The sequence below is a fragment of the Pinus tabuliformis genome, chromosome 2_1 (assembly GCF_031772625.1).
Source record: "Pinus tabuliformis cultivar Carrire ecotype Pingquan chromosome 2_1, CPIR1, whole genome shotgun sequence".
Lineage (NCBI taxonomy): Eukaryota > Viridiplantae > Streptophyta > Pinopsida > Pinales > Pinaceae > Pinus > Pinus tabuliformis.
Window position 1 is genome coordinate 125,968,981 of NC_142299.1, and position 14,218 is coordinate 125,983,198.

The 14,218-nt window shown below is 37.2% G+C and overlaps 1 pseudogene across 1 annotated transcript; it reads right to left on the minus strand.

The window, feature by feature from the left end:
- Positions 1-7,730: 7,730 nt before the first annotated feature.
- On the minus strand, positions 7,731-9,755 carry LOC149199093 (geraniol 8-hydroxylase-like; annotated as a pseudogene). The gene is made up of 2 exons (XR_016253752.1): positions 8,769-9,755; positions 7,731-8,663 (listed from the first exon to the last, which is right to left on the minus strand). The product of XR_016253752.1 is annotated as a geraniol 8-hydroxylase-like (transcript).
- Between the last annotated feature and the right edge of the window lie 4,463 nt (positions 9,756-14,218).

Below are 14,218 nucleotides of genomic sequence, written 5' to 3' on the forward strand. Positions count from 1 at the left end.
TCATGTTCATTTTTTCTGCAACTCCATTTTGTTGAGGCATGTATGGAGTAGTTTTATGTCATGCTATACCACATTTCTTACAAAATTCTTCAAATTCCTTCTTGCAAAACTCTCCACCATTATCTGTCCTCAACACCTTTATCTTATTCTTTGTCTGGTTTTCCACCATAACCTTAAATTCTTAAAACCTATCAAAGATTTTAGATTTCTTCCTAAGGAAATATATCCATGTAATCCTTGAGAAATCATCTATAAATGATACATACTACACATAATTACCCAGTGATGGAACCAACACAAGTTCAAACACATCACTATGTGCAAGCTCTAATATATGTTTCACCCTCTTAGCACCAGAGGGGAAGCTCACCCGATTCTTCTTCCCATATACACATTTTTCATAGAAATCAAAATCCATAGAGAAATTAGACATACCTTTTACCATACCATTACCATGAAGTATTCGAAGGGCATTATCTCCAATATGTCCAAGCCTTTTGATGCCATAGCATGGTATTTTCTCTAGAGACCACTATATTTTATGCTCTACTTTCAGGAACCACAAAATTGTTGCACTCATCCATAACATTGCTACCCTTAAGCTTGTACAAATTTCCAACCCTAACTCCCTACATCAATACCAGTTCTCCCTGAATCATCTTGCAGGTCTCTTTCTCGAACATTGTTTTTACACATGCATCATCTAGCTTGCTAATAGAAATTAGATTTTGGCCAATGCAAGAATATGAAGAACACCTGGAAGTGTTATAATCCTTCCACCTTGCAACTTCAAATTGAAATTTTCACAACTGACAATTATAGCCTTCCTGTCATCCCCCAAGAAGACATCACCACCATCATATTTATCATACTCGCAGAACCACTCCCTATGAGGAGTGAAGTCGAAGGATGCACCTGATTCAATTAACCATGCCTAATGATATACATGTGTACTTGAAGAAGAAGCCAAGTACACATCCCCACCATCATCTGAGGTGGTTTTTGTCTCTGCAAAAGGAGCATCATCAAATCTCTTCCTTTGTCAGGAGCTTTAGATCTATAATCCTATTTGAAGTGCCCTTCCTTTCCGCATTTGCATCACACCTTTACAAGTTTTCTAGGAGATTTATATCCCCCACTTGAGGACTTATTTTTGTTTCTGGCCCTCCATATTTTTCCATCTCATCTCCTCCGAAATCAGTGATGAGACTATTTCATCAAATTGCAAGGAAGTTGCATTGCTACCTATTGCAACAACCAGACTATCCCACGAATTTAGTAGAGAACACAACAAACCGATGCACTTATCTTCATTTGAAATTTTAATATCAATAGATAACAATTGGCTTACCACAATATTAAAGGCATTTTGATGCTCAGTCACCAAGTCTCCATCCTTCATCCTCAGGTTAAACAACCTTTCCCGTAGGAAAATTTTATTTAGAAGAGACTTAGATTGGTACAAAGACCCTAAATTTTTCCACAAATCCTTCTATGAAGCTTCCCTTGATACATTCAACAATACTGAATCTAAGACACACAATTGCATTGTGCTTTTTACCTTCTGATCCAACTTCTTCCAGTCTTCATCGGACATTGTCATTGGTTTAGTACCCAGATCTACCATGATCCACTGATCTTTATCCACTAGTAGATCCTCCATCTTGAGTTTCCACACCTCAAAACTCTGACCATTAAATTTATCAATCTCTATCTTTCCACTACTCACCATCTTCTTTCACGACAAGAATCAATCCTGCAGATCTCCCACTGAATAGGGTCTACCACAGGCCCGAGAAAAAACCCTCAACATCAAAGGCATCCCCTTGAAGCCGAAACAACTCTGATACCAAATGTAGGTTCTAACCCCATACAAAAATTACCTACATAAGAATTCTAAACATAGAAAATAAACAATAGCGAGAGCATAAAACATAAAATAAATATACACAAAGATTTCCCCGGGATCCCAAAACCAGGACTGCCATATTGATTTTTAATTATATTCCTTTCAATGTTACAATACATATATATACATGCCGAAGCATCCATAAACCCTAATCCATTAACCCTGGATTAGAACATAAAAGTAGTTCCCTGGAAAGGATCTACAAAATACAATTGATAGAAAGCCATCATGCCCAAAACGATGTGCAAATTCCATGCATAAAACCATAAGCAAGTTCGCCCACCTAATATAGTGTCCAAAAAAAAAATTCCCAGGGCACTGTTGCCCTCCCTGCTGCACCTAACGCAATGTACATGGGGGGCTTCCGCCCCCCATATGACCTCCCCGCATGTGGGGTATTCATGGAAAGAATATAACACACACCCAACTTTGAAACCGACATGAAAAAATACTTTTTATTTATTATTACATATAATTTGGAGGGTTATATCATTAATTATGAATACTGACCATAACTACAAAATTCAACACTCCCTCTCACAGTGAGAGGAATTCTCAACAACTCCAAGCTTGTCCCTAAAATATTAAAACTTTGCTATGGATAGAGGCTTTGTGAGAATGTTTCCTATATACTCATCTATCCTGAAAGTTCCTAAAAATCATTCCTTTCTTTCATGAAGGTTCTATATTTATCCACTTTTCCTTAGGTACATGAATGTAAATTAGACATCTAAAAATCCTCAAGTTCTCGATCTCTAGTTTCTTGCATGTGAATGCTTCTTTAGGAGTCCTATTTTCCAAGGTTTGTTGAGGACTTCTGTTTTGAACATATATTGCTATTATGGATGCTTCTCCCCATAAGAACATGGGAAAATATTGAACATGAGTCATTTCCTTAAAAACTTATTCAATAGACATCTTCTTTCTTTCAACAACTCCATTTTGCTAGGGGTTGTAAGGGACTATCAATTCCCTCTCAATCCCAACTTATTTACAAAAGGCAATGATTTCCTTGGAAGTGTATTCTCTTCCATTATTTGATCTCAGAGTCTTGATTTTTTCTTTGGTATTGAGTGCTCTACATAGCATTTGAACTCTTGAAATTTGTTGAAGAATTCATCCTTGGCCTTGAAGAAGTAGATCCATGTCTTTCATGAGAAATCATCATGAAAATTTCATAGTACAAAAATACACCTAGAGATGATATAGACATTGGACAACTCAAATTAGAATGGATTGGATCTAAGATTTACTTGGACATACTATCACTACTTGGAAAATATCCCTTAATGTTCTTACCTAGAGAACAACCTTTGCATGCTTCCTCGTGTTCTACCTAGAGCTCTATATACTGGTCACAATGTTCCTCAATGCTAGGAAAGCCTTGTATTGTATGTGAGCATATCTTCTATTCCATAATTCACACAAATCAGTTCTATTATGTACTAATTCTAGAGTTGGCCATCCTATAAGTCTATACAAACACTCGTTCATAGACTCCAATTACTTTAGCATAATCTATACTTGAGCCTTTGGTCCATACAAGGACTCGACCATCAACAAATGTTATTCTATATCCTTTATCTTCCAAATATGAAGTAGAAACCAATTTTTTCTTTCAAACCCGGTATAGTATCTCATTTAGATGAATATTTCCACATGGCTCTAGCTTGAAATATGTTAACCCAACACCTTTAGCCACATATTCGTTGTTGTCTCCAAGTTCCATTTTCTGTTTTTATTTCTTCTCCACAAATTTTGTGAGACTATCATGATCTCCTATCATATTTCTAGATGCACCACTATATATCAACCACATGTCATTGATGTCAATAATAATACCTGTAAGTGAATAAAAGAAGAAATAATATGTATCACCTATACTCTCATTCTTGGGTTTCTTTTGATGTGGAAATTCATTATCCATTTTTGTTGTTGAAGCATGTTTCTTTCATTTCCTCTTTCCATTATCCATTCCTTCGGGACATTTGTTTTTGTAGTGACCAAATTTGTTACAATGATAACATTGAATTTTAGACATATATTTCTTTTCTTGAGGAGTATATCTTCTACCTACATTTCTTCTTTGGAAGTGAAACTTCTTCCATCCTCCAACATTCTTGTGTTGAAAATGCTTGGGAGTCATTATCTTGAGGTATTTGAATATTTCCTTTTTGATATAACTCTAGATTCTTTTTTACTGAATGAGGTCCATAGTTCCTCAAGACTTTTAATTTCTTTGCTACCAAAAATACTAGATGAAAATGAGTCCCATGATTCAAGAAACCCATTAATAGGAGTCACTTACTTTGATCCAAAAATAATTTCTCTAATGGATTGAAGTTAATCTCTTAAATGATTTGTCCTTGAAAATTAAGAGGCTATAATGTTTGTCCTAGATATTTGAATGTGATGAAGTTTATTCCTTAAGGACATTTTCTCCTAGACATTTAAATGTGATGAAGTTGATTCCTCAAGGACATTTTCTTTCCAATGTTGTCAATATAATATAATCCTACTAGGACATCATAAACTTGCTTTGAATATTGCAATTCTGAGAGAAATGAAAATAAGTGATCTTTGATGGATTCAATAAGAATCCTTTGTGCCTTTAATTCAGCCTTTTTGTACTTAAATTTTCCTTCATCATCCTCTAGTTCAGACACCTTATCTTTTACATATTATAATACATCATTTTATTCAAGAACAAAATTGATTCCTTGAAGTTTGATGTACCTTATATCTTGTTTCCTTTGTTACAAGAGGGATCCATGTGCTCAGAACTATTGGACATAGATAGAACTTTATAAAAGGAGAGTCTTCTACTTCAAAGAGAGAGAGAGAGAGAGTCTTTAAGGATTGATCTCAGTTTCCTTTCTTCATCAAATATTTAATACCATGTTGATTTTTCAAGTGTAATAGATACAAACACTAATTTTCATAACTAATAATTACTTCCAATGATATATATATATTATCTTTAGCACTTCCATTTAATCATTAAGAAATTATACTTCGTAAATTCAACCATAAAAAGAAATAGGGTAGTAGATGTCACAATGAAACAATGATGCATAAAGATAATACAAGATTTACCCTGGGAAAACCCACTTGGGGGGAAAACCGTTAAACCTTTCCCTTAGAGAAATTATTCAATTCAGCAAGAGATATATATATAATCCTTCTAATTAGATCTAAGACTTATGTGATCCATAATGTAGATATCAGTCAAAGGCATCAAAACTACATCAATGCCATGGTCAAAGGCATCACAAACCACATTGGAGGTTTTTGTGAATTCAGGGGTCGCAAAGATGAGAGTTGTACACATAGCCTCATAAAGCTCTTCGAAAACTTTAGTTTCTTATTTACTTGTATAATGTGCCACATACCCAATCCTTCAAATGTAATCCTGAAAGTTTTACCACAGATATTTTTGTATGTCTCCTAAAATCCTTGAATATTTCAAAGCCTAAAAGTTCTAGAAAAGAAGATATAGAAAAATAACTAGCTGACTTGTTCAAATTTTATTTCAGTATCATTTACAAACCTTAACTTTCATAAGATATAACTCCAAAAATATAACACACCAAATTTTGAAATTTGAACCAGATGTTCCCAGATATTGCTCCTTAACATAATCCAGGTTTCATAGTTTGAAATCTCCTAAAAAAAAGTTATTCCAAAAAATTCAAACTAACTTATTTGAATCTTATTTGAAGAGCATTCAAAAACCCTAAATTCCATAAAACATATATTCTAAATTATAGTAAACCAATATTTGAAATTTAAAATAAATGTATCGATATTTATCATTTAAAATAAATGTATCGATATCTATAGTTTACATGGTCCAAGTTGCACTTGAGATTTTGTTTCATTAAAAGATTCAAAAAACCATTGTTTTTTATATACTAATAATTTTAACTAGTTATGTGAAAACATTACATCCATCATCAATAGTATCACATAACATCCATCATCAATAGATAGTATTAGTACTAGATTTTTAGATATTTATATATAAAATATTACACTCAATAATAAAGTGGATAAAATATTTGGTAAAGTGGATGAATTATTTCCTTCATTTATAGATATTATGTTTCTAAAATTTAAACTTGTCATTTTAATCCTCATTTTATTTTTAACTTCATTTTATATAATTTGTGAAATAAAAAATGTTTTATTTATAAGATTTTTTTATTTTTTTTTCAAATCAACTTGATTTGGTTTATAAATAGGTCTTAAACCTTTCCTTTTTGTTATTTATTTCATTAATTCTGTGAAATATTTATTTATAATCATTGTTTTACAGTTATTAACAAATAATCGTAAAAACATACTAATAAATAATTAAATATTTTATAGTTTTTTAATTTCACATATTACTTAACATTTATTTTGAACTTATTTTTATTATGTGTTGTTGCATAATATTATTTTCTAGAATTTTCTTTCGGTTTTTATAGCTTTTTCTTTTATCTTAATGCACTAACATGTCAATTTCATATTATTTTAAAGATTATTTTTGGTTTTTAACTCCTTTTTTTAATTATTTTTTTTTTACTTTTTTAATGGTTGAATTTAAGTCTGTGTGATCCATATTAAGAAAATATTATAATGTGATTTCGGTGGAAAATTTTCCTCATTAAACTTTTTAAATAATTAATTTTTTCTTTTGTTTAGTCTCCGGGATGATTTTCAATTTGATATTTTTTCCTTTTAATCAAATAAAAGTTTTTTAATTATTATTAATTATTTTACATAAATGATTTTAAAATATTATTAATTATTGAGAAGTTTTTTAATTATTATTAATTATTTTATATAAATGATTTTAAAATATCATTAATTATTGAGCTAAGAGGCTTATTCTACAACTCATTAAGAGGGGGTGTGTAAGTTTGTGAGTCTGCCTCTTTAAAATTAAAATTAAAATTAAAAATTATGTTCTAAATAGAAAAATAATGTCAGCTATAATGAGAGGCTCATTTTACAACTAGTATGCGGGGATGTATAAATTTGTCCATCCGTCCATACCCTTTAAACAAAAAATTATGTTCTAAATAGAAAAATAATGTCAGCGATAGTTAAAAAAAATTGTTGTAAAATAATTAGAAGTAAAAAAAGTGTGAATCAGAGGCATATTTTTATACTTTTGAAACATAGCACATTATATTTTACGCTATAAAAAAATTGCGCTTATGATATTTTAAGCTGTAAAAAAATTACACTTAAAAAAAATTAATCCCTCTTAACTCATTAAATCTATACTTAAAATAAATCTATATCATTTAAAACCTTTTTTATAATATCATAATAATACTAACTTTATCATTACTTTGCTAATAATTAAATAAATATTCATTACTGACCTCCTATCCTTAGCTAAGTATGCACAATCACATCCTCAATTCAAAAATATTACAAATATTAGCATTGTTTAAAAATCATGATACTCATTTTGATATTGTCAACTTCTTGGATCACTCATCAGATCAGATTAGTGATGAATTCCAACAATTTATCTAATTAAAATGACTCAACCTCTGAGATAGACAAGCCAACATGAGCATGACATATATTATTACAGTGAACTACCTTCATTCTTTTAATATAGTCAGTATTGCTTCTAAAATTGATATATTTGACTCCACCTCTGAGATAGACAAGCCAACATGAGCATGACATATATTATTACAGTGAACTACCTTCATTCTTTTAATATAGTCAGTATTGCTTCTAAAATTGATATATTTGAGGAACAACAAACAAACATCACTTCCCATTATTGTTATTATAGATAACTTCTTGCCTATAGAATTTGATATCTGCATATGATAACTGCATGATTAAAAATTATGTTACTCAGAGTAGCAGCATAAACTAACTGTTTTATTTTCCTATTATATTATATTATGCAAGAAAGGCCTGACATACATACATACATCTCCATGCAAAGAAATGATGATATGCAAGAAAGGTCTGACATACATACATCTCCATGCAAGGAAATGATGATATGCAAGAAAGGTCTGACATCCATACATACATCTACATGCAAGGAAATGGTGATAGTTAGATAGAGGACTGGTTAAGAGAAAGAAGTTTGCTAGTGATGCTGATCGTTAAAGAGATGAGAGGGCAAGCGCAGTGAGGGGATTGCAATTAATGGAGAAGCTCTCTGTAGGGTGATTCCAAACCTCTCACTCATGTCCATGGTGTCTGTTGTGATGCCATCCGGGAGAGACCAGTTGAATGAGTGGAGGAGAGAAGCTGTGACCACGTGAACCATCCTATGAGCCAGAGGAAGCCCAGGGCAAATTCTTCTTCCTGCTCCAAACGGAATCAGTTCGAAGTTTTGCCCCCTGTATTCCATCTCAGACTCCACAAATCTCTCAGGCTTGAACTTTGTGGGTTCTTGCTAGATGGTTGGGTCTCTTCCTATGGCCCAAGCATTTACCAGCACCTGAGTGTCCTTGGGTATCATGTACCCTGCTACTTCACAACTGCTCTCTGCTCTGTGAGGGATCAGCAGAGGCGCTGGCGGGTGCAAACGAAACGTTTCTCTCACAACCGCATGAAGATAAGGCAGGCGATCGATGTCAGTTTCTTCAACTCTTCTACCTGTCCCGATTACTTCATCCAATTCTGCTTGAGCTTTCTTCATTATGCGAGGATTTCGAATTGCCTCTGCTATTGCCCATTCAATTGTGGCACTGCTCGTTTCACTACCCGCCACGAACATGTCCTGCACATCAAGAATTTCAGCAAATTGAGTCTGACCTGATAAAAGTTGAAAATATCTCTTAAACCATTAGAGAAATAGGTTTCAATAGTGAAGAATTAGACTTACATATAGAAAGGGGATAACGTCTTTCTTGGTGAAAGTTTCTCCGCTCTCGCTTCTGTATTCAAGTAAAATGTCCAGAAAGTCTTTTGCCTTGCCACCGCTGTCATCAGTTCTGCCCTCGCTCCTACTCTGGAGGCGAGCCTCTACGGATCGATCCAGCAGCTCAAATACAATGGCAATATTCTTGCTTACATCGCGGCTCACCCCCTGAGGGTCCAAAATTCGGAGAAAGGGAAAGTAGTCAGCCAGGTTCGGCTTTCCCCCAATTACCATCATTTTGGTGACCGTTTCTTTGAATTCTTCAGCGGCCTGAGAGTCCCGTCCGAACATATTTTGAGAAAAAATCAAGTTGCCCAACAGATTCAGACTGGTAAGAAACGCAGTGTGCCCAAGATTCACCCCCTTCGCCTTTATAGAATCCTCAAAAATGGATTGAATGGTGGAAAAGACCTGATCTCTTCTGAGATGCTGCAAGGCCTCCAGTCTCTTCACACTAAACAGCTCGGTGTTGCAGAATTTTCGAAGCATACGCCACCGAGGCCCGCAGTTGTTCCATACCAAAGAAGTGTCGCTGTAGGAGAGGCACTTGGCCGCTTCTATAACAGTGCGTCCAGAAAAGATCTGGTCATGGTTCTTCAATACTTCCTTGGCCATGGCCGGAGATGAAACCACAACTGTGGTCCTCATTCCGAGTTGAAGGGTCATCAGAGGACCGTATTTTGCAGCAAGGCGATACATAGACTCGTTGGGCTTCCCCCCGAGCTGGAGAAGATTCCCAACAATGGGCCATCCGGGAGGCCCTGGAGGCAGCTTGCCTGCGCCCTTTCTTGACATATTAATGACCTTTAAAACCAACCATAATGTCATGAAAATCATGACATAGTACCAGAAACCACTAATTTCCTCCATCGCTCAAGTGCTCTCCAGCAAAACCCAAAAACACAATGGGGTTTAGACTTCGGAGAAATCACGAGACTGTGTTTGACCATATACAAACATATCTATATGGTATATATAACAAGTTTCGGAAACTTACAATTCATGGTGACGTGATCAGCAGGTATGGGATCTCAAAAAGGAGCGTGCTCAGACTTGAAAAGCCACCATTTCTGACTCTTTTTTTTTTGACAGATTTATTTTGAAGTCAAGGGCTGGGATTAATTTCTCTTTGGTTTCCTAAGAATCTGATCACTAACCTATTATTTAGTCATTTTTAGAATGTGTCCTAAACTATTATTGTCATTTTTCCTGTGTGTGGATCACAATTCATAAACTGTTTTTCTTCTTTTTCCTATATGAGGATCACCGTTCCTAAACTATTTTTTCCTTATAAAAATTATAGATTCATTTTGAAGTAGAGGGTTAGATATGGGTGGCAATATTTGTAAATTATTTTATTTATTTTTATAAAAATTATAGATTTATTTTGAAGTCGAGGGTTAGATAGGGGTGGCACTATTGTAAATAAATTCTAACTATTAAAATTTTAGAAGTTAGAATTCGTGATAAGACACTTTCATATTATTTATATTTTTTTTTCTTAAATATTTCAAGTTTAATATGAAGTTAAAATTGGTGATAAGACTTACTTTCATATTATTTAACGATGAACCACACTGATGTAAGGCCTTCGCTACTCGGGCAGGCGTGCACGACGAGCGGGCGGTCAACGCGACTCGGGCAGGCGTGCACGACGAGCGAGCGAACAATATGCGACGGTCCTCCGGATATGCGACGTTAAAGTGCGACATTAGGAGCGCACATAAAAATGACTAAGTGTCATTTTGAGCGAGTTTATACCTTGGCTTGAGAAGCTTTGCACATGGCAAGGCCGACATACATTATGGGAGATTGTATGGGCGTATTGGCATGAGTTTGGGGTCGGCCTTAAAGGCATGCACACCCCATACGTTCACCTTACCTTGTGTATATATGGAAAGGACGCAAGGATCATTTGGACATTCACTCAACAAGCTCGCACTTCCTCTACGCATTGGACAGGGGTAAAACAAGTGCGCAGAAAAGAGGAGTGCGCATATCTCATGCGCTCCTCTTGTGAAAGGTGCAGATTTACCGGAAGTCATTCGTGGGGTGTTCAAGGTGCGGTTTGAGGCAGATTGTGCAGGACTTGAAGGTGGAGTTCTTGGTGTCTCGGGTGAGCACCCTCCTACCGTAAGAAGTTAGTACATGTATTGTAAAGGCTGTCTATGCCTTGATTGTAAATTATCCTAAGTGTTGGCTTGAAGTTGTCAAGCACACTTGTATTGTATTACTGAAGAAAGACTGATTATAATATATTGTTGGGCAGACTTTCCGGGAGTTTCCCCTCCCTTTATACTTGTGTGCAATTGTTATTGTTCTTGGTTAATTGCATTTGGATAATGAATGAGTATGGGTTTCATTAAGTATAAAGGATAAATGCATTTTACTTGGTTGCGAAACACAAACTAAGTAAGGACAAATGAATTAGGCGTAGTCCATGTGCACGAGTATTGTTAAAAAGAAAGTGTTCGGTGGTGCCGCACCTCGCCGGCACGGTGAAAGACCACCGTAGGCTTGGGGGCGTGACAGTTGGTATCGGAGCTCGGCTGATCCGTGTATTGAAGCTGCTACACAACTTCACCGAAGTGAAGTTGGTATCAGAGCAAGGTTTGCTCGTGAAGGTTTGAAGCTGATACACAACTTGACAGTTGGTATCAGAGCTCGGCTAATCCGTGTATTGAAGCTGCTACACAACTTCACCGAAGTGAAGTTGGTATCAGAGCAAGGCTTGCTCGTGTTCAGGTTGATATTTGAGCAAGGTTGCTCGTGACAGTAGAAGCAGGTACTTGCAGGTGAAGGAAGTCATTTCACACGAAGTGGAACAAGGGCTGGTTCACGGTTGCAAGGAACTTGGTGAAGCTGGTAAAGTTTGGAACCGGGTGTCGTAGCATTGGGCAGGTGGTACTACGTGCTGATCATATGATTTGGGCACTTGTCAGATGGGCAAGTGGGACTGCGTGTGGGCAGGTATACACGGTTTGGGCATCTGTGGACCAAACGAAGTACGAACCGGGGAAGACGAAGTACAAGGCATGGCAAGTTTGGGAGAAGGTGAAGGGAAGCTCTTGCTTACCTTATACAGGTTGAAGAGGTTGAAGGAAGAGAATCCCCGGATCCGAGATAAGCTTGAAGTCTTGGAAAAGAATGTTGAAGGAGAGCTTCTTCAACTTGGTTGGACAATGGAGCAAGGTAAAATTGCAGATTATGCTATCAAGGAAGAGGAAGTGATGATGATTGAAGATGTTGCAGACATGACCATGATGGAAGTCGAGCTTGAGAATGATCAATTTGGACCAGGATCATACAGTTTGTGGACATGGACAGATGGAGATACTCACATGGAAGAACATCATGATGATGAAGACATGATGGAGGATGGACTTGAGGCTGATCAAGTTGAGCCAGGATCATGCAGTCTGTGAGCATGGAGGGGTGAGGACACTCACATGGAAGAACCTCATGATGATGAAGACATGATGGAGGACGAACTTGAGGCTGATCAACCTGGACCAGGATCGTGCAGTTTGTCAACATTTGTGGATGAGGTCACTCACATGGAGGAGCCTCATGATGATGAACAAGGATTGTTGATTGTTGCAGGACTTGTTGGGGTTGTTTGTGACCTTATGGTAGAAGGTACAAAGGCCCGTGACAAGGGTGGAACTTGATGATCATTGTGGAGGATTGGGTCATGCTTTAGCCATATGGAGAATTGGCTAAGTGCCCGGCATGACTCATGGACAGGTTGAGGAGGGCACACATTTGATGATGCTTGGGTGGACTTCTCATGGCCGAGACAAAGAGATAGTCTTGGTGGAACCTTCAGTGGGGGAGCTATGATGGAAGGGACTTATGATGATGATATGGTTGGGTGACCGAGTTCACTAAACCGAAAATTGCAGACTTGGATGAGGGTGACCGACTGTTGTGATGGGTCTACTTGGTTGGACTACATGGACAACATAGTCATGGACATCAGGTTGGAGACATGGAGCATGGCAGTCTTATGCAGGGACATTATGTGGGAGCACTTGTAGAGGTGTCATGGACATCCAAGGAGGAGTGCCAAGGCAGGACTGTTGTGCAGATGGATTTGCTAGTGCGACATGGAGATTTATTACTTATGAGCCTATGGAGAGGTTGTACACTCTTATGCAACAAGACCATGGACTTGGATGGAGTTGTGAGCGGACTATGGAGCATTCCTACTACATGAAGAGCTGAGGCATCTTGCAGGGACCTTTGGACCGAGACTTGTATGCTTGCTAGAGTGTTGGTTAGGGATGACTTATGGAGCTCATGATGACATGAGATTGTTGTGACTTTTGGGGACTTCATACTTGGTGGACTTAGAGGATTTGATGCATTGAGGATCTGAGGCCAGGGACTTTGATGCAGTATGGGATGCATACTTTCAAAGTACATATGTGGGCATGGCTTGAAAGAGTGACTTGATGTGGAGGATCGATATGAGACACTTTGGAGTGGTGGAGTTACGATGATGATGATGCCTTGGTGGCTACACTTTGGGCATGAGTTGAGCCGAGACTCAACTACCTTTTACATGAGAGCTTATTGATCTATGATCATGAGCAGCACATGGATAGATGAGGCAGGTGTATACTTGTTTCTATGGAGACTTGAGGATTGACACATTGTAGATGTGATGGAGGTAGCTTCATGGACTTGGATGTGGCATACCGAGAGTTGGATTTTGATGAGATGGTCTCTTCATATGGAGGAGATACACATATGGATGATGTTGGGATAGATGTGGCTGATTTCATGTAGCACATTGACACCAAACATCATGGACAGCATGTTGCGGATGAGATGAGGACTACTTCATGGACCTGAGCATGGCTTACACTTATATGGAGATGGATTCTTGATCGAGTTCAGGATGTGACAGGATGCTTTGAGGAACGACTGATGGTGACATGAGGATGTGCATTCTCATGGTTTGGGCGTGATAGTTGGATTAGCTACCCAACTAGTTCAGGCATGAGGACCAGCAGTGTGCAGAGATGTGTTAGCATTGTGTTGGAGTATCATGGCAGCAGTTCACATGAGGACGACACATGATGAGGTCGACACGATATGTTGCAGTGAGCAGGCAGCTTGGATGAAGGGACCAGCCTTCCACGATGGAGCAGCATGTGGAGATTGTAACAGGGTGGTCAATGATCATGGACATCTGATATATGACATACATTAGTATGGAGTATCTTGGTGACAGTTAGTTACTAAGATGAGACATGGTGGAGATGGAGTCCTACATATGTTGCAGGGATGTTTTGCCTTATATGGGGGAGTCGACATCATGGATATTGATCTTGGTGGATGGCTACCGAGATGGTATGTTGTCGAGGACGACAACGATTTCAGGTGGAGGAGGATGTAAGGCCTTC